This window comes from Pteropus medius, unplaced genomic scaffold (assembly GCF_902729225.1).
Source record: "Pteropus medius unplaced genomic scaffold, Ma_sr-lr_union100, whole genome shotgun sequence".
NCBI classification, from domain to species: Eukaryota; Metazoa; Chordata; class Mammalia; order Chiroptera; family Pteropodidae; genus Pteropus; species Pteropus medius.
The window spans coordinates 17,297,118-17,319,618 of NW_024352785.1; the positions used below are offsets into that span (position 1 = coordinate 17,297,118).

The 22,501-nt window shown below is 36.1% G+C and overlaps 1 long non-coding RNA gene across 1 annotated transcript in view; it reads right to left on the reverse strand.

The window, feature by feature from the left end:
• Window positions 1-421: 421 nt before the first annotated feature.
• LOC120590899 (uncharacterized) overlaps window positions 422-22,501 on the reverse strand; it is a 561,246-nt gene continuing 539,166 nt past the window's right edge. Inside the window, exons 7-8 of the long non-coding RNA XR_005649803.1 lie at window positions 2,244-2,406; window positions 422-1,128 (exon numbers count right to left, since the gene is read on the reverse strand). This is a non-coding gene — a long non-coding RNA (uncharacterized LOC120590899). The remainder of the gene's footprint in view (window positions 1,129-2,243; window positions 2,407-22,501) is intronic.

The following is a 22,501-nucleotide window of genomic DNA, read 5'->3' on the forward strand; positions in this document are numbered from 1 at the left end:
TAGCCACTTCTCACAGAAGTCTGTAGAAACAGCACAACTCCAAATAAGGTTAAACTCATCAGAGCATGCTAATAGCCCTGACTGAACTAAATAAGATCACAAACTACCCCATCCACAGAATTTAGCTGTGAACATCTTCAGAGCAAGCGGCACACGGATGGCTAAGAGGCAGACATTTGGATAGAAGGACCCTAACCTGCTCCAGTCCTGGAAAGTCTCATAAGCCACCTCTTTCAACCAATGTGTATAGACAACATCACAAGGAAAGAAATAGGGATGGGAGCTTTCTCAGAGAAAAATATGCTTACGTAAAAGACTAAACCCTGTAAATGTTTAAATTATCAGAACTGATTAGACTTTAAGCAGGATTGGACATTTAGCAAGTTCTTTCTTGTTGAACATTAGGTAGGAGATGGGGAGTTGTCAGGTAGAGGGGGAGTGGGAAGAGTGTGTAGGGTTGAAAGCTCGATTAGTTTAAAAAATAAAGCATTCAAGGTTTCTTTGCATATCTGAGTTTTGATATGAGTTAAATTTGGTGAATCTGCTATATATAATTAAAAGAAAAGTGAACTAAATTTGGTGACTCTGCTATATATGATTAAAAGAAAAGTGAACTAAATAATTTCAAACTGTCTGCTAAAACTCCACACACCTCAGGACTCTTTCTCATGGGAAAGTCTGGCAATGACAGATTTACACAGATTGACGTCGTTCCTTTTCCTTATTCAGCTGTGCCGTTTTTTAAAAGTATAATTTTTCCACCTCTATTTTTGTGAAATATAACACACAAGAGGGAAAAGTACATAAAACAGTGCCAGTTTTTTCATATTTTCTTCCCAAGCAGTGCCCTGGAAAACTGAGCTTGCCAAGAACAATGTCAGAAACATCAATTGACTACAGTGATAACAACATAACCAGAAGGCAGGTTGTCTGACAATAAAGTTGCCAAAAAAGAAATTGCTGTACCTGTGGAGACCTTGAGTAGTTCCACGAAGGTGGTCCATAACCAATAATAAGGGCAGCACAGAGCAGAGACGAGTTCTTCTTTTAACCCAGTGGGAGCTTCCTGAGGATTCTGAGCCATCTGGCTTTGCTATGTCACTCCAGGAAAGATACAAATCCTACATCCTAGAACAATGAAAGTTTTATGGAGAAGGCAACAACCACCACCACCAAGCATTTCCCTCTTCACACCACTTTTTAAATTTCACTTTGGTTAATGACGGAAACTAAATCCTATCCCCTGATGATAAGCCACCAGATATGACTGCATGAGTAGAAAACAGTGAAGTAAGTAGGAAAGTAGTTGGTTGCTCTCATTTTGTGTGATATTTTCACATTTATGCTTTAACATAAATTGCTTTAACCAACTCTTCTAACCAATACTTGAGCTCACCAAAATGGCCAACTACTGTTTTAAGCAGTAATAGAAGAGCCTAAGCTTAAATATTTCAGAGTTTAACTATAAAATAGTATACAGTTTCTGCACAGACCAGACCATTTGGGTCATATCAGATGGTACATCTTGTTCTGAAGACTTGCCAGACAAAATATTCATGTTAGGCTGGCTGGGGAAGGACTGCATGTGCAAAGAGCAAAAATGGAGATGAAATGGAAAACTCTTTGGGTTGATGGGAAAAGTTTGCATAAAACCACCTCCAACTCTTAAGGCTGATGCTGACTTCCAGGTTTTTTCCCCCTTTTTTCCTATCTTATAAGTATACTGGGAAGAGAGAGAGAATTAGGAGAAAATGGCCTAATCCCCCGGTGAAGTATCAAGATTTGTGTAGGTTCAGGTGTGCTACTCACTTGTAAAATAACCCAGGTCTTGATCTGTTCTCTCATTGTTTATGTAGTATTAGTTTTTTCCACCAGAGAATCTGTAAGCTCATTTGGGAAGGGATATTGCCCTCAAATTAAGATAGTTCAAGGATGGTTTCCTAGAGGAAGAAAGGTCACCACAGGAGATGGTACAGCACTCCGAAACTGTAGCAGAGAGGCTATAATCACTCTCTCTCAAAGAAAGTCAGAAGAGAGTTCTGGAGCTTCTGCTCTGTGACCTTTCAATGATACCACTTAGAGGTGAACAGGCCAGAGGGAGGGAGTATCTCTTACCTTCCTTGTCCCTCTTGCCAGGGACCCCCACGGGCTGAGCCCAAGGGGAAGCCAAAGGACTCAGGATACTTGAAAGGCTGAGAGGGGCTGAAAAAGCAAACTAAAAATGCCCCACGCAAACACGTTACCTTTTCTCTTTTAAATCTGTAGCACCTGGCCTCAGTAGTTAACTGATTAAGAGATTGTTCTTGGCATCTCATTGGCTCTTTTTTCCTTGTCTGCGTAGAAACAATGCACTTGCCTGCTTCCAGTCCCCACGGGAAAGGAATGGTTTATATCTGCTTGAGGTGCCTTAAGAGAACATGACAAAAGGAATAATGTTCAAGCATAATTGAAACCAAAGCAATAAGAGACTCCTAAAAGCTGTGATCAAGAGTCCTAAATAAATTCACCTTCTGTAATGGCCAGTAGACATCTATGTCCTCAACTTTATGAACCAACTCCAGCATCCTGTAGTTTACATCCCTCCTTGATCAATCTTCAGTAAGGAATTTACTTTTCTAATAACATGCTTCTCAACAACAGGCAGGTCCCAGAATGACCATCAAATAGAGTCAATGTGAACAGCTGGGAGTATCTGATGGTAGTAAACACAGATGCGCTGACAGGACATTAACTGCTTAGCACGTTGATGTAACAGGCTTCCCAATGCTCAGAAAAGCTTTGTTGTCCCCGAGATGTGAGTGCCTGGGTATAATGATTGTCATGTTCCCCATCCCCTCTTCGGCAAAGGTGTTTCTGCAGCATTTGATGCAGTGCTTTGGTTCAGTGTTAATGATGAGATCAGCTCAAGGCCTGTGATTTAGTGCCTGGGCTCGGAACCCTTTCAGTAATTTGGTTCCTGTTAGTCTGTGTTATTGGCTCCTGAATGCACTTGCTTAAGCTAATTAAAAAGTAAGCCGAAGAAGTTCATTTCTTATGCAAAATTAATCTGATGTACACACTGAATATTGCGCCTAGTCATGTTCATTTCTAGCTCAATTCTATTTTTTACTGTTCACTTCGCAGCTTAAGAATTCCTATTTAAAGCAAATGTTTGCATTCTTGAAGAGACAGAATTGTCCTTTTTAAAATATTTGGTTGTAAAACAGCTTCGATAAAGTATTAAAGTCAAAAAAGATTTTTAAATATTCTTCTGTGGCATTATTAGTCAAACAACATCCCTATGAGACTGATAAATTGACAGCCTCTTTGTGAAATGGGAATTTCACAAATGGGAATAATCCTTCAAATAACCTCTTCTCTGTATAAGGAAATGGCATTGGAGGGAGAGGAAAAGTAAATGGTGTAGATGATACAGGCTCTGTTCATCCCTCTGGTGACCAAATCAAAGTTGTGACAGAAACAAGAAGCAAACAGCAAGGAAAATCACCTGGGAATAAGCCATACATCTAGGAAGAAATCTAAGAAATCACCCTGCAATGGCAGAAGGTAGGACAGAGCTAAGACGCAGGGCTGCTGGGTCCTGAGCGGCTGAGTGGGACAGAGGCTACAGCAGCGGCGACTGGCAGCTGCACACATAGCTTAAAGCCGCCGTGTCTGCGAGCAGACTTTCATGGTGATGAAACTGCTCGCTCTAAGCACCAGCGCCCATTCAGCTGCTCAGGGGGTACCAAGGACTTACAGGGGGACGCTGAGTTGTTGGAGTGAGGGATAAGATGAGACTCACTCTGTACAGAAGTGCCGGCGATATCCATTGTTCCTCTGTTGGGCCCTCCCCCAGCCAGTGCATGGACTCAGCACTGCCATAGTGGAGACGTCATCAAACTGGATAACAGAGGTTGCTCCACCCAGAGGGTTCCCTGAAACTCCACCTATCCCACCTCACGGCCCCACCCAAGCCACATCCAGGTGTGTCCTCGTTTCATCAGGTGCCCCATGCTGAGCAGCACCTAGACTCACACTGGTGGCAGCTGGCCTTGGTTAAGCACAGCACCTGTGGATTGCTTGCAGAATCTTAATGGGTAGCATGGAGGGGCACAGGCTGGGGCCTAATTTGGCCTGCAGCTTAACCCCTCTTAGGACTGTGCCACTGGACACCTAACGCACACAAAGCCGCATTAATAAGACCAGGAGACTTAAGAGCTTTGCTTAGTACACAGAAACAAACATAGAAAGGCAGCCAAAATGAGAAGATAAAGAAGCAGAGACCATATGAGAGAACAGAACAGTGATCCAGGAATAATGGAGTCAAGTAACCTAAAAGATACAGAGTTCAAAACACTGGTTATAAAGGTGCTCAATGAACTTATGGGAAGTGTAGATGAATTCAGTGAGAACTTTAACAAAGAGATTAAAAACATAAAACTGGAAATGGAAATTATAAATGGGAACTAGTCAGAAATGAAGAACACATTATCTGAGACGATAAGTATGTTAAATGGAATAAACAAAGTGAATAAAGAAGAAGATCAAATGACCTATATAGATGATGGCAAAGCCAAGAACAAGAACAGTCAATCAGAATGGCAAGAAAAAAGAAGCCAAGTCTTTAATAATAATTTAAGAAATCTATGAGACACTGTTAAATGTAAAAATATTTGTGTCATAGGGGTACCTGAAGGATAACAAGACATTGAGGAGCTATTTGAAGAAATAGTGATGGAAAACTTCCCTAACCTGGTGAAGGAAATAGACACAAAATCCCATGAAGCTCAGAGAGTCCCCAAAATCAGGAACCCAAAGAGGCCCACACCAAGACATATCATAATTAAAATGCCAAAGTTAAATACAAAGAGAGAATCTTAAAAGCAGCAAGAAAAAAGCAGTTAGTTACCTACAAGGGAGCACCCATAAGACTGGCAGCTGGTTTCCCAAAAGAAACTATGCAGGACAGAAGGGTTTGGCACAAAATATTCGACAGGATGAAGACCCAGGATCTACAACCAAGAATAATTTATCCAGCAAAGCTATAATTTAGAATCGCAGGACAGATAAAGAGCTTCTCAGACAAAAATAAGCTAAAGGAATTTATCACCACCAAGCCAGTATTACAGGAAATGTCAGAGGGACTTATTTAAGAAGAAAAAACATGTATCAAAAACAGGAATAAAAAATGGTAATAAATATATTCCTATCAACAAGTACCTCGAATGGAAAAGAATTAAGTGTTCCAGAATAGAGTGGCTGAATGGATAAGAAAACAAGACCCCTACATATGCTTCCTGAAAGAGACTCACTTCAGATTAAAAGATACACACAGACTAAAAGGAAGGGGATGGAAAAAGATATTGCCTTGATGGACCTAGAGGGTATTGCGCTGAATGAAATGGGTCAGATAGGCAAAGACAAAAATCACATGATTTCATAAACATGTGGACTCTAAAGAACAAAATCAACAACAACGCCGAAAGAGGAAATAAAATAGATACAGAGAATATTTTGAGGGATACTAGATGGGAGCGGGGTTGGGGAGACAAAAAAAGGCAAAGGGATTAAGAGGTACAAATGGATAGTTGCAGAATAGACAAGGAGATGTAGAGAATAGCATGGGGAAGATGGTTAATAATGTTGTAATAAATATGTAAGGAGAAAGATGTGTGCTAGATTTAATGGGGTGATTGCTTTGCGAGTTATGTGGATCTCTGATCACTATGCTACACAACTGAAACTGGTATATTATTGAATGCCAACTATAATTTAAAAAACTCATTGAATTGTACAATGTAAATACATGCAACTAATTATCTGTTACATTTCAATAAAGACAGAATAAAAAAAAAAGGAAATGGCATTGGAGGACCTGATAAGGCATATGATATCAGCAATGATAACTTGATGAGTGGCTACTCTAATCTCTACCCTGTCCTACCCAATCTATCTAGTACCAGTGTCATGGATATATTTTCAGCTCAGGTTGATAAAATTAAAAGCAGGTTTTTGCAAGAAACAAAATCTCCCTCAGTTTTTTAATCCAAATGTACAAACAAACTCATAAAACAAAAACCACCCAATTTCAGACCCAAATGCTCTGTGTCTGTTCACAGCTAAGCTTCCAGATATGATGGAGACAAATCTCAAGGTGTGGTCACTTGCTAACATCTCTAACTTGAGCCAACTATCTTGCAAATGCATTCTTCAGACAGAGGTTATAATGACCAGTAAAATACATCACTGCTCCTGAAAATAGCCTCAAATTACTGTTGATGGGTCAAGAGTATGACTTCACATAAAGCACTCAATGAAAACTTTAAAAACTCTTTCCTATTAGAGAATTGCTAAAGTCGGGATGGCAAGTAGGTTTTATCTCTTGGCTATTGTGATTATTCAAAGCAGTTACCTGCAGCATTGTTCTCAGAGGGACTCAGGTGAGTCCCAGGTTCAGAGGAAAAGAGGTCAGGGTTGGCTGGCTGGTGCCTGAGGTATGAGGCTAGGCTATTACATCGGCCCTTCATTTGGCAGCTTTTACCCTTTGCTTTCCAGGCACTGAGAGAAATCAATGTTTCTTAAATGTGGTTGTGTGTTTCACAGGTTATATGTGTGACGATTTTATTATAATGATTTTATAGATATAATCTATGCATGTACATATAGAAAAGTTCTGGAGGCATTCACAGACTTTGGCTAAAAGTGATTTAATTTAATATTATTTAAAGAAAAATACCATTAATAGTAGAATATGACCAAAATCCTGTAGATAGAAAATAAATTACTCTAGTTTTGAAAAGTTATGCTAGACTGTAGAGATACAGAGATGAATGAATATAAGCTGGTCCTTACCTCTGAGGAATTCGAATCTTTTTCTCCTTTTGTTTTAACCAATTTTTACTCTCATGTGGGTGTCAGCTATGGTTCTGAGATGAGTCATCTTAATCAACTACTAGTATTCTTTGGCTCTGAATGACATGGCAACTTTTCGCATTCCTAAATGTTGTGGTGCCCTAGCAGAGAAGCAAGGTACTTCTGCACTTCTGCTCGTGACTGGCTGGCTCAGGGGATTCATCTTCAGTCTTCAGAGAAGGGAGGCACAATAGGTACCATCCTAAGGCACTCTCACCAGGCTGGTGATAACTTACACTGGGAATTCTAACTACTAAGTAGTTTGGAGTACTTGAGTCAACCCATCAAGTACTCTCCCATTGGGGAAAGAAAATTAAGATCGGGAGCCTGATTAGTGATTAATCAATCAAAAGGAACTAATTGGTTTTAAGAGTTTGGTTTCAAGAGATCTTGTAGAAGTCAATCAGTTGTTTGATTTAAAATTCTTTTTCTCGTTTTATATGTATATAATTTTTTTCTCTTATACCAACTGGAGTTTACCATATATTTATGTACTCAGGTTAACCTAAAGAATAATTTCCCCTTTTTGGAAGGAAATAGAGTTACACGTAGATTTTTTTTTCTTTTTTTTAATAATAGTATTTAGTAATGGTAGTAAGCAATAATAAGCTTTACCTCAGTTTCAGGAGATCCTCAAGACCGTGGCTATCTGGTTTACATTTCAAAAGTAAAGGCGGGTGGTGTGCAGGTAGAAGTTGGTGAGATCAGCTGAGACGCCATTAATGATAGCAGGAGGTGGCGGTGACTGGGGGCAGCAATAGTGCTAGCATAGTTATGAAGGCCTCACTGGCCCTTCCTTGATCTTTTAGAGGCCAGCAACTGGGTAGGAGATAAAGGTGCAATCGGTGCTGTCCTAAGTGGCAGAAGGCCGAACAGAATGAATAAACAGAGAGGTAGGAAATCCCGGTGAAGGAAGTTTGGGCCAAGATGTCAGTTCCTGGGGCTGGATAAAGATACTTAGGTAGAAAAATACTTGCCCCTCCAAGCCCTGAGATACCATGTGTTCTTAAAATACAGATAGGAGTAATATATAAAACAAGTAAAGGATGCCTTAAAAAGTTATAGTTTTATTTTTTTCATGTACCAATTCCTTTAAAATTTTTTAAATATAAACTATTTTCAAAAATACATATGCTTAGTTTGATTTTTAGGTATTCAGTAATGCTAGTCTGTAAGTATTTGGGATAATTCTGACTACTAAGAACTCTACTAATTCAGCTCTATGAGGATAAAGTCTGCTTATTGGTTGCATGTCCAAATGGCACAGTGTATTGTAAAAACTAATAAATATTTGTAGGTAGACTGACAAATTAAATGAATTCCATTTGTATTAAAGGCAACCTTCACCAACTTATACCTATCAAGCTGGGGCTGAAATGCAAAGAGGGGATGTGCTGTTCACAGCCAGGGCTGGAAGATCAATAATGCACCCTATTTTCTACAGCTTTTGATTTTGTAGTTTCATGCTTTTGGAATATTTGTGTTATTTTCTGATATCAGTCTCTAATTGCCACCTTGTCGTCTTTTATAAAATTAATTTAAATCAGACTACATCTGGTATTTACTTTCCCTCTTGGCTATTTTTATTTTCACTGTTCCATGGCTGACTCTGTAAGGAGAACAGTTATGGCTATCTAATTTACAGCCGTATCACCAGAGCCTGGCACAGAGTAAATGATCAATTGTATGTATTGAATAAATGGATGATGACCATCTCCTTATTTCCTTCCTCTTTTTTCCTCAATTGGAGCTCTCTGCCTAGGCTGACCATAAAGTTTGCCATTGAAACCAGGTTTCTTTTTTAGAATGAAAGGAGATACTGTTCGTGATTATATCAGGACAAATATAAAATCTAAGACTGTCCCACCCAAACTGGGGCTTATGGCCACTCTACCTTGAAAGATTTCTTCTATTTTTCCCTCTGTAAATTTCTTAAAGATTGAAATAAATAGGTGAACTAGTTTTAGATAGTAGATGCAGGAATCTGACAAATTATTGCTTTTATACCGAACAGCCAATAAGTTGCCAGTGATGCCTGCTTCTCTCCCAAGACCTTGGCGAGTTCTTTATCTGGCCATTTATGCTTTACTTTGTTTTTGTTGCTTTTAAAGATATTTTGTTTTTAGGACTGGCTTTCTAGATGATTTGGAATTTCTTGCTCCTGAACATTCTTGCTACCTGGTTCTTATTCTCTAATTATCTTGTTTAGTTTTGTAGACTTCCTATCCCAGGCTCTTGTCTGAGTTAATTATTTGGCTTCTTGATTCTCCCCAATTCCCTCTGGAGCTCCTGCTGGCAACTTCTAGCCTCTTCTTGACAAGCATCAGACATCAGCATTGCAGATAAGCCAGCCTACATTTCAGCTGAAATTCTTACCTCTCAGAAATGACGTGGAAGCTCCCCTGCTTTTCCCTCCTGCCTTGTGTCTGCACTTGGTCTGAGTGTGGACTTGCAGATTACTTATCAGGTAAGATGGTTTTCTTTATAATCGTCATATGTCATGTTGCAGAACTTGTAAAAAATTCCACCAGGTTGTATAGCATGGATTATTGGAAAAATTTTTAAAGCAAGGATGATGAAGGCTCTCTTAATCTGAGAGCCCTAGACTGGACAATCTGCTGGACACACAATGAATAGTTGTTCCAGTTGTTCTCCATTTTACAGGGTGGGAATGGGAAAGGTACTGCGAATGTGGGTAAAAACAGAGTATGAGGGTGCCAGGCAGTCTGAGTTTACATCACAGCTACTTATAGGAGTTGTCTGGGAAAGGCAGCTTCCAGCCCTAGGTCGTCTTTGTGCCTATGGGAAGTCGCCATCGGTTCTGCTAGGGTGAGGAATTCCCTGGGTTCATGGGAGGTGAAGTTGAGAGCACTGCTTAAAAAACAAACTGTAGATATGTTATTCATATCCTACTTCCATCATGCTATACAGGGAATTAGTCAGCATGACTACAACTCATCAGTTTGTTTTTGTTTGTTTGTTTGTTTTTGTTTTAAAGGCAACTAAACCTAGAAGATTTCAATCTGAAAATCACATTCAGGAGATAGGCTTTCCTATTGTTTTATTAGAAAAGAAACTCCATTACTTTCTTGATTCCCTTTTAATGGAGGTAGTGGTAAAAGTAAAATAGAAATGAAAGATGATGGATGGCCTATAGGTACCTTACTCAACAACAGAAACAAGTCATATAAATATAAATATTAATCAATGCTCTGAGCTTAGTTCAGGTGCTAAGCTGTGGAATATATCCACAGCTTAATTATTATTTTTATGGATATAGTGGCCCAATATACCCCAGGCAATTTCAACTATAAAATATTCTGCTAGAGTGAGTTCAGTACAGAGTTGTGCTACTTTTCTGCCAGGTGAACAGCTTTGGATTTATATTGAGTTCATGCTAATATTTTGAGCAGTGTGTCTTGGATATTCTTTGTTTTAAATGCATAGTGGAAGACACTGGCATTAAGTTCCCAAGTTGAATTGTAGTTTTGTTCTAGAGATGTGCCTGCTCACACCAAAAAAGATGTCAATTGAACTGAGCCATGTGATGCTACATAAAATCAAGCTTGCTACACAAATAAATTGGCTGAAACAAATGCTTTCATCAGAAATGTCACTACTGAACAAGAAATAAAAGAGATATTTTTTCTTCTGGGCAAGAGTAGTGGATTATAAAGAATTTTTTTTCTCGTATTAAATTTTAAATATAGTTTCTCTACAGAGAATAGGCTTTTGTATAAGGCACATAAAGAAAGCACATCAAAGTTTTTCTTGTCTAGTAATTAATCTTTAAAAAATAATTTAGTTTAATGTAGCCATACTTTGTAAGAAAAAAACAAACAAACAAAAATGCAGGGAAAATCATTTCTGAGAGTTTCTTTTCCCCTGCAGGTTGCCATATTATCAACCTATTGTCACTAATTAGATTATATTCTCCTACTTTGTGAAGTTAGATTCCTTAGGCTAACTTCTAAGGATGATAAAATAAATGCTCGCAGAGCATCAAGAGCTTGAAATAAATAAAGGATATTCAAGAAACTCTGTCTTCGACCTCTTCTAAAAACATTCTTTCTACACATGCTCAAATGGCATTGAAATGTTTACATCCCCAAAAGAGAATTATGGCTGTTATTTTGCTGGGTTCGAAATACTAATTCAATTAGGGAAATAAGTTTGAAGCAAAATGTTATCCTTACATGTAGTATTGTGTTTTTCATTTCCTTTTTATAAATGTTCAATGAAATTTATTGAGATTTTGGTTCATCTCTCTGGCTTTTCATCGATATGTTTTTTCACACTGTGTGCTTTCAGTAGATATGATTAAAAGAAGATAATGTCAAATGAACTATGAGTGGCAAAATTTTTAAGAGAAATGTAATGGTAATCTTGTGTATCAGAGCTGTGTCTGTGCAACTTGCAAACATACAGATGTAAAGAATCCACTATCCAGATGTTAACTCTGAAATAACTTTAAATATTAGGATGTTTTGTCTCTACTGTGCTAACCAGCCCAGAGTTTTTGAGTATATGACTGTTCATACTGTGTAGACAAAACAGATGGATAATTTAACAGCACCATTCATTTTTTTTTATCCAGATGTTCTGCCATGAAGTTGGCAAAGCCTTTCCACAGTTTTAACAGTTGATACTTAATATAAACTTCAGGTTGGAATAGTTATATTTAGTGGTTTTCCCTGAAAAACTCCTGATTTCTTAATTTTCTGATTATTTACCCATTATTCTGATTAAGTGGCTAATCTGTCGCTTGGTAGCTTATTCTGAACTGTTACTATGTTGTTAATGAAGAAAGCAATGTTTAATACATACACATATGTATGTACACATATAACATTATGTAGTTTTTCATTTCATATATAAATTCTATACTGTTAATTGGTTTGTGCATTAATAATTGCAGATGAAACTGGCACATAAATTAATAAGTATATAAATCCATATACACATAACTGAAAATTTCACCCTTATGCAATTTTATTTTAAGTATTCTTTTTGAGAGTATACCAAAAACAATCACATATCTCAGGATTATTCAAAATGTGTTATTTATAAGGAGATAGAATCTTCATATAATTTAAAAATTCTAAACATTTATCATGTGAGATTCTTCTTCCACGCTAATAACATGCATCACTTACAGTAGGAATTTTAAACTAAGTGTATTTTTTTTGCATTTCTCCAGAAGCTCAAGCTTAAATATTATTGTGGCAATAAATATCTTTGCTTCGAGAACCTTTCATAAAATGTGAGAGCTTTTAATATGAAATAAATAAATGCATTGTTCTCTGAGATTAGGTCAGTGTCTTTGAAATATACTGTGTTAGAATGTTAATTGAGTTTGACATAAGCATGGATATAAAATGCATCGTGCCACTCAACTTGCCAGCAGTGAAACTGATTGCCAATTCTAATTGTTATCTGCATGGTGACAGCATACTGAGATGGAGATGTTGAATATTTTAGTTTGTGATATTATCATGGTTGTTTAAAGTACTGACTACGTGTTTTGAAACCAATAGAAGTAATTGGTATGCATGTAAGAACTAGCAGGCTGAGCATATCATTTATTTATAGATTCTTTTGATGTAACTCTATGGGGGAAAAAGTTAATAAAACATGGTTCAAAGATAAATTTATACTCACCACTATAATATGACATAAAGCACAAGTTATTGTACCAAAAATACTGTTTTCTATTGAAACACATTCTTCATCTATTCTTAAGCTATTCACCAAACCATGAAGAAAAGGACTGGGAAGAGACAAGAGCTTAACAGGAATTATTAATTCTTTTAAACCTTTCTGAAGCAACTTGTGACAATTAAAATCTATATGCCAAAAGAGAAAAATCCAGAAATACGATGGAGTATCTAAACCTCCTATACTTTCCCATTAAGTAGGTTATAGTCTCATAGGGCGGGTTCACTGACAAGTCAATATTAAAAGCTAAGGACTAGAAAACATATTGAGGAAGTAACATGATGGCCTCGAGTGAAAGATCAGATGTAGAGGAAGGCAATTCTGTATGCATACCCTTCTTCAGTGAAGACACTGACATGCTTAGTCTTTATTCAACAGGAAAGCACTTTTTACAACAATATTAATTAAATGTCTGATTATGGTCAGAAAACTGCTGACTTCAAACTCGACATGCTTCAGGGAGAATCAAAGCTTACAACAATGTGCTAGAAAAATATGATACTGCTGACAATAAAAAAATGTGTAAGAGTAGTGATGTAGGGTAGGTGTGAACAAGAAGAAGAACAGAGAAGGCTATGCACAGACGATTGACTATGACTGACCTATCTTGCTAGCATTGCGAACTCCCGGAGGCCATGCAGAGGAATGGTTAGGGGATCACCCTGAAAATCAGAAGAGCTGGGTTTTGTTTTTTGACTTTTATCAACAACTTTGTAATTTTAGGCAGGGATTTTAATTCTTCTGGGCTTTATTTTCTTTATCTTGGAGTAGATGATTTCCTATTCTTCTTTAATCTCTTGTTCCATGATGCCTTCTCTCAAGAATATTTTTTAAGGTCCACAAGGTAACCTGGATGATTTTATTTAATTCTCCCAACAACTCTGTGAGATTTATACTTTCGTTTTTTCAAGTGAGGAAGTTAAGACTCAGTTGTCATATACAACTATGATGAACAGAGCCAGAATTCAAACCCAGGCAGTTTAGCTCCAGAGCCCGGGTGCCCAACATCAAATCATACTGCAATGAATGTCTGCGTTTAGCCCAAACTTTTCTGCTGAAAATGACCCCTACGTTTTGTGATCAAGTGACAAGCCACAGGGGGTGGCTGGCACAGCCAGGTGGCTAAGATCAATCTACAAAGAGCTCACTTTCATCTACACACTGTTTCTACCTTACATCCTTTATTAATCAGAGAGTCACCATGAAAAATCTCGTCTTCAGTTCAGCTTAGTGGAGAAGGAGATGGGGTACTCTCCCAAGTGTCTCCTCTTCTGACCCTTTCATCTCTGTAGTTGGGCGTCAGTGTTTAAAGCCTCTATGTCAATAGTATTTGATTTAATCAGCCCACACTCATCAACCAGTGTGTCATAAACTCAAGCTTATGTTGAAATTTCTATTAATGTACATTTTAGAAATGAGAACTCGAGATTTCAGAATGGCCAAATATGGCAAAATATTGCAAAAATATAACTATAAAAATAAAAGCCAATAATTAGAAAAATGCTTGACATTTCCCCTCTCTACCTAAATGTATGAGCTCCTGCTGATGCTGCATTCCTGCATAATGAACTAACACTCCTTCAGCAGTCACAGCATGCTTCTGCCAGGCTCCATTATCTTTTCAGGAACATTCATAATTCTTGTTATTACATTCTTGTCATTACAGAGGCCAGTGTAAATAAAGGACAGATCCCATAAGCCTATGGCTGTAGTGAAGCTAAACAAGTATATTACATCAACTCATCAAATACTGAATATTAAAGATGTATAAGTCAGCTGGGGCTGCTATAACAAAATACTATAGGCTCCGTGGCCAGTGGCGTAAACAACAGACATTTATTTCTCATAATCCTAGAGACTGGGAAGTCAAAATTGAGGTGCTGGCCAATTCCGTGTCTGTTCCTTTTCCTGGCTTACTGACAGCCACTTTCTCACTGTAACTTCATATGACAGAGAAAGGAAGAACTCTGGTCTCTTCCTCTTCTTATAAAGATGCCAATCCCATGCGTTGTGGACGCCTCACCCTCATGACCTCATCTAACCCTAATTACCTTCCAAAGACCCACCTCCAAACATTATTATGTTGGGGGTTAGGGTTTCTACAGATTAATTTAGGAGAGAAACATTCAGTCCATAACAAAGAGGAAATGAAAAATTCTCATCTTTTCATCCTCTAGATAGAAATGATATCAGTATGCATAGAAAAGGCAGCACTCATTTTTGCCTTTTTGCATTGACTTTTATCACCTCTTCCTGCTGTTTGGTCATTGATCTACCTAATAATGTACCTTTCGTGGTTCTCAGAAGTGGTAATCCAGATTACTGTTGTCTCAGTCTAGCTCAGATTTCATGCTATTGTGATGTTCAGATTTTCACTCTCAACTAGAACAAGTTTTAGAAAATTTTGTAAACAGTGAATTTACATTTACATATTTCTTGATTCGTGGTTACTTTATCATAGTTGAAGCATAAAATTTAACATTTTAGGAAGGATAATATCTCTCTAACTTAAAAATAATTAAGCATGTATAAAATTTAGACTCGTGGTAGAAACATGAGTTCTCAATAAATATATTTATTAAATGAATAAAATAAGAATGAAAATATTTCAGTTAGCTAAAAGATTTCTAAGGTCTCCTTCTGGGTTTATGGAAAGTAAGTGAATAATATGATTCATAATTAAAGTTAGACAATTTTTTATTTTTTCCTATTTGTGTTTCTACTTCCCTTTATCTTTTTCTGTTTTTGTCATTTTTTTCGTGGTCACAGTTTATCAACTTTTCTAAGTCTTTTATCAAGATTCAGTTTTACAGAATTTAAACTTCTATCCTTTTGTCTACATCACATGATATAGACAAAAACTAACAAGTAAGTGAACAGGAAGCTGAGAACAGAAAGGAAATGTGCCTTTCACTGATATCTCTCTTTCATATTTGTGTTCTTCCTCTCTACCAGTCTAAAAAATCAAAATCTGTTATACAAAAATCAATTGATTAGTTATTCTGTTATAAAATCAATTGATTAGTTTTTCAGAACCAGGTAGTTGGATCAAGGCTAGGATAATATGAATAAAAAAAGAACAAATTTCAGAGAAGCCAATTCTATAGGCAGAGCATTCCCTGGTTGTTTTAAATTGTGGTAAATTGCAAAATCCATTCAAGACATTTCTCATAATAACTATTATAAGTATCAAATGTTTACCATGCACCAGATACTTCTCTAAGTACTCATGCGTTATTCGATTTAAAAGAAAAAAGAACCTCCTGAATCTGTTTTTCATATGAGAATCCAACAGTTTAGTATATTATGACTGGCATTTTTTAAAAAATCAGAATAAATTAGGTTAGAAAAAAGCATTGCAAATCACAAATAATAACGACGATATTACTTCTTAAAATATTTGTTTCAGTATATGTGTAAATATTTGTGTGTGTATATTGAGTCATAATATAAAATATATTTTTACCGATAGACACAGATAAAAACTTCAAAAGCTCTGCCCCATAAGGTAATATTACATTAATTTTCAGAGGAAAAGTGAAAAGATCTGTCTTTATAAATACAATTTCCAAAGTTCCTGAATGAATTAGTTTCTATAGAGTTTTTAATGGAGCCCCTAAAATAACGATATTGTTGCACATTGCTTCCTGTCTCTCTGATGGTTTGCATTTACTTAGTGTCAAGGCAGCCCTAACGCAGGGCGATTAAATCTCCTCAGATCAGGCCATCTGTGCCATTGAGTAAGTGAGATACTTCAAATAAGTGAATGATGAATTCTGTTCCAGACTGTCCCATAAAATTATAATAAAAATAATAATGAAGTGCTCCCTAATAAAAAGAAAGTCGTTACAAATACTGTGCTATTGATTTCAAAGGGCAGTAATTTTAGAGGAGCTCTTTCATGTGCGTTATAAATCTCGGCAACCGGTGGAGAAAATGTCAGGATTTTAAAAGCAAACAAATAGAAAAAAATCGCCTCACTGCTCATCTTTCATGCTGTTTTGAGTAAAACTAAGGTAGCACAAATATTTAAACAGATGGCTCAATGATATGCTTTTTTCTTTACTAATCATAGTTATTAAAGCACTCACTTTATTTTTATTGTGTTTTAAACGGGCAGAGAAAATCTGAGTCTGATAATGACCTTTGTACATCATGCTGCAAATTGATTTTGATGACCTTTCACTCTCCAGTAATTAGGCTGGCTTCATGCACATTCATCTCCTTTTCTCTACTCTCAAACTGCATGGTGCTTTTTTTTCCCCTGCCTGTCCCTCAAAACCTATTCTCCTCCTCCTCTCCTAGCTTTGTCTCTATCATTGCTGGATTGGGTTTCTATCTCTTCCCCGAAAGCCAGATTCTTGAATAAAGAATGAATAGAGGCATTTAAAAGCTGACAAAAAAGAATAGTTATTTTACTGATGTTTTGAATGATCAAATATCTGAATTGTCATGTAATTATGACCATTACAATGATGTCATTGCCATAGTCATTTGGCAATTGTGTACATTGTGTTGAAGACATATTACCACATTGAATTATATCTCAGTAGTTTAATGAATTTTATAAGGGTGTTTCTTTGTGGCTAATGTGAACAGATGGCAGAAGTGGAAAAGAAATAAACTATGCCTCATTTTCCTTTACATTTTCTTTGTTATTATGCTTTGAACATCAGACTAACACACATTTATAGACATATATTTTTAAAACATAATCTTTAAAAATATATTTATCGAATATACCCAAATTCCATATTTTTTTTTTTAGACTTCTTAAAAACTTTTTTTATTATGGTAAAATATGTGGAACATAATTTACCATTTTAACCATTTTTAAGTGAACAGATCAGTGGCATTTTGTACAGTCACGATGTTTGAGCAACCATCCCCACTGTCTGTTTCTAGAAGTTTTTCATCATCCCAGACCTTAATATATTGAAACAACTCCACTTTTAGTTCATTAGAGAACTTCTCTCTTTCTCTTCCTTATGTGAGGTTCATCGGATCATATTCTTAACATATTGTTTACACACAAACCCCAAAAACCTGAGGTTAATTATAAATGTTTTTCTCAGGACTATAGAATTCCAGAAAATAGTTTATTGAGGAATACGAGCTTTACAGGTGATGATAGCTAACATTTATGGAACAGTTATTCTGAGTGAAGCACTAAGCTAATTACTAGACATCTTAAGGAGAAAAATTAGATAACAAAATGTTGCTTAAAACATTTCATAAGCCAGAGTTGATGTTCTTATTAAATGACTTTCCTACAAAAATATAACAGTTGAGTTTTTCACGTATATGTACATGAACCCACAATAAGTAAGATCATAAATAAATCAGACCCAGAGTTTGCAGGTCTCAGTGTTACTCTTTTCCTTTCCTAACTATTAGGTAGGTTGAATCAGAGAAATAGAAATCAGATTATAATTTTTAAATGGAGGAAAGTTAATACAGGAATTGGGCACGCAGTGACGGAAATGCTGAAAAGCCATCAGGACATTGCCAAGTATTAGTAACAACAGAGGTCATTACTGGGCTTGAGGACCAAAGTGGTCATGCAGTGGCCACGGGAGCCCAGGAGTAGGAGTCACCTCCTGAAAGCTGGAGCCATGAAGATTATATCGCTGTTTTTGAAGACATGCTCCCATGGAGACAGAGGGAGAGAAATGTTCTGTTTCTCTCTTCCCTATATGTTTTAATCTCCCTATAATTCTCCCATTGGCCAAACCTAACAAGAAGCCATATAACAAGGTAGCCTGGGAAACAGCTTGGAGGGAAGAGCAACCAACACTCCCACCCTGTGATGTGACAAAGAACAGAGCAGGGGAGGGGTGAAGAAGAGACTCAAGGGCAAGTGGGTCAAAGACTGGCCCTAACTTTCCCAATCAGGAAATGCTGATTCCCCTTCTAACAAAAGCGAACAGAGGAAAATGTGGAAAGATTTATGCAGAGCTTGATGAGCCATAAAATGAAGAGCTATGCTTTGGGAAAGCTTCCCAAAGAAGATGAAACTTCTCACTTTTGGAGTTATTCTTTTCTTCCTCATTCCTCACACCCAATTTATATGCAAGTCTTATCTGTACACTCCAAAACATCTTTCATCCAACAACTTTTACCATTGGTACCATTATTTCTCACTTGAATTTTTACAATAGCCTCCTAACTGGTTCTACTCTTTTAATTTTTTCCTCATGTAAAAAACATGTAAGTTTTACATACAATGAAATGCACAGATCTTAAGGGAGTTCTGATGACTGGATCTGCCAATGTAAATAACACCCCAATCAACATACAGAGCTTTTTTATCATCTCAGAAAATCCTCTCATGTCCATCCAATCTAGTCAAACTCCACCTCTCATAGGCAACCACCATTCCACTTTCTAACACCATAGATTTGTTTTGCTTGTTATTAAACTTCATTCAAATAGAATCATATAGCATATCTTCTTTTAGGTATAACTTTTTTCACTCATTACATTTTTGAGATTCATCCATGTCGTTGTGTATTATTAGTTCATTCCTTTATTATTTTCTGATTAGTATTCCATTTTGTGGATATATTATAATATGTTTGCCCATTCTCCTGTTGATAGGCACTTGGATTATTTCCAGATTTTTTGTTTGTTTAGAAGTAAAGCTATTATTAACTTTCAAGCACAGTTTTATATGTTGTCATTTCTCTTGGGTACATTTTCAGGAGTGGAATTGATTGATTATGTGATAAATGTATGTTAACTATAAAAAAATGCTAAACTGTATTTTAAATTTGTTATGTTATTTTACTCTCCAATTGCCAACATTTCAGAATTCAAACTGTTCCACAATTTGAAAACATTGATATTGCCAGTATTTTTAATTTAGCCATTCTAGAGGGTATGCAGTAGTGTTTCATTGTAGTTTTAATTTGCATTTCCCTGACAATGAATGATTTTGAGATTTTCATGTGTTTTTTGGCCATTCATATATTTTCTTCTGTGAATGGTCTGTTCCAGTTTTTGTTCGTTTCTTATCTATTTGTTGTTTTTAAAGTGAGTTTTAGTAGTTATATATGTACATATATATGTTAATGTAAGTAGTTATATATACACACATATATATTAATGCAAGTCTTTCATTTTATATATAGAGAAAGCACACAAATATTTCTTCCAGCCTGAGGCTTGCATTTTTATTTTCTTAAAACTATGTTTTTTAAATTTTAATTTTGATGAAGTTCAAATTTTATATATTTCTTCAATGGCTCATGTTTATTATGTCCTAAGAAATCATTGCCTACCCCAAAGTCCTAAGGATATTCTGTTATGTTTTTCTTTAGAAGCTTTAAGCTTTTAGCATTTGCATTTAGATCTATAATACATTTTGACATAATTTTTTGTGTATCATATAAAAGGAAGGGATCAGGATTTGTTTTTCTTTCATGCATTTATCCAGTTGATCCAACAATATTTGCTGAAAATACTTATTTCCATATTAAATTGCCTCAGTCATTTGTTGAATAACAAATAGATCTGTTTACACACAGGTATATTTTTGGATTCTCTGCTCTGTTTCATTGACTATTTCTCTATCTTTATTTATCTATCACTTTCTTGATAGTGTACTGTAGCTTTATAATAAGTCTTGTGAACAAATAGTGTATGTCCTCCAAATATCTTTCAAGGATATTTTAGGTTTTTTTGTTGTTGTTGTTTTGCATTTCCTTATAAATCCTAGAATCAACTTGTCAATTTTTACGTAAAAACCTGATTAGATTTTGATTGGACTTGTATCATCCATCAGTTTTGGGGAGTACTGACACTTTTACATCACTTAACCTTCTAATCCATTAGCATAGCATCTTTCCATTTATTTAAGAATTCTTCAATTTCTTTGAGCAATGCTTTGCAGTTTTTGTGCAGAGTCTTATGCACATTCTAAGTTCATTTATACACTTTAATAACTATACTTCTTTGGTGCTTTAGTAAATAGTATTTGTGATAGTCAGCATCCAGGACTGTTCTCAAAGATTTTCACTTAGTGTGTTTGCTTTTGTGCAGGCCTGCCCCACTGAACAGAGCTGACCCGTGTAACCAAGAGGACACTGTGTGGATGACTAAGTGAAACTTCCAAGTCTCAGTCATAAAAAAAACTGTGGCTTCTGCCTTGATCTCTTCTGGATCATCATTCACTTGGGGGGAAGGCTATTGCTACATCAAAAGAAACAGAAGAGGTCCTATGGAGAGGCACATGTGGTAGGAAACTGAGACCTCTTGCCAATATTCAGCATCAAATTGCCAGCCATGTGAGTGAGCCTTTTTGGAAGTAAATCTTTCAGTCCAGTCCAGTCCAGTCCAGCCTTCAGGATACTGCCGTTCTGGCTGACATCTTGACTGCAACCCTTTGAGAGACCTGAGGCCTAGAATCACCAAACTAAGTTGTTCTCAAATTCCTGATCCATAGAAATTGTGAGATAATAAATGTTTATTGTAATTTTAAGTTATTGTGCTTATGATAATTTACTATGCAGTAATAGATAGTATAATATAATGTTGTTTTTTTAAGTTTTATTTTCCAACCATTTGTGGCTAGTATTTAGAAATAAAATTGATTTTTTTTTATGTATTGACCATGTGTCCTGGGACTTAGCAAAATTCACTTATTACTGCTAGTGGTTTCTTTCATAGATTTGTTTGAATTGTTTTTATGTAAACAATCAAGCCATCTGCAAATAAAGACAGTTTTATGTCTTCCTTCCCAGTCTCTATGTCTTCCATTTATTTTTCTCCCTACTGCAATGGGTAGTTCTTGAAGTACAACATCAACTAAAAGTGGTCATAGCACATATCCTTGCCTTGTTCCTGATTCTGAGGGAAATGTTCAGTTTTTCACTGAACACAATCATCATGTTAGCTGTAGCTTTTTATAGATGCCTTTTATCAGATTGAGGAAATTATCATCTATCTATAGTTTGCTGAGATTTTCTGTCATAAATGGGTGATCACATTGTTCCTGCCTTTTAAAGAAATTGTGAAAAGAAATAAAAGAATTTCTCTTGTACTTATCCACATAGTATCATTTCCAAAGTTCTTCACTCTTTTCTTTCATGTGGTATTATTTCCTTTCGTCCTGAAGAACAAACTTTAGTATTTCTTATAGGCAGATCGACTGGTAACAGATTCTTTTAGCTTTTGTTTATCTGAAAATGTATATTTTACATAACTTTTTAAAGAAATTTTCTTCAAAGTACTTTCTACACTGTCAATACATTTAATTTACTCATATTTCCTCCTACTAATTTGTGATCGAAGGAAGGAAGGAAGGAAGGAAGGAAGGAAGGAAGGAAGGAAGGAAAATTGTTATTGCTATTTATGGCCTGTATGAAAATGTTTGGGTTTGAGAGTATTTCTTAAAATGTCAGTTTTATTATTCTGGAGTTTGAGTGGTAGATTAGTTTGCTTCCAATAACAATAAAAAAATCTGGCAAGGAAGAGGAAAAAGAAAATGCCGATTATATATAGGCCTCCAAAAATTCAAAATACATTTGAAAGTACAAAATAACAATTTATTATGACCTTACTGTGATATATGTGTTTGTGTATTTCTGTGTGTATATATTCTCTATATACTATTCCATATGGAATATATTCATTGAAACTTTATATGTGTAAAGGTAGTAGATAATCTTTATTATAAATAAAATCATGATCATCCTTAAAATGAGATATAGAAATTAATGGCACTTTCCCAGAGTGCGCATACACTGATTCTGTACCTAATGACAAGAAAATGCACAGGGCTTGGGGAAAAAAATGGTGAAAGGAGGCAAGGGTTGACAGGCTTAACATAAAAGCAGAGTAAAAGAGTAGGCATCCAATATAGTCAATTGACAAAGAAATTTTTGAT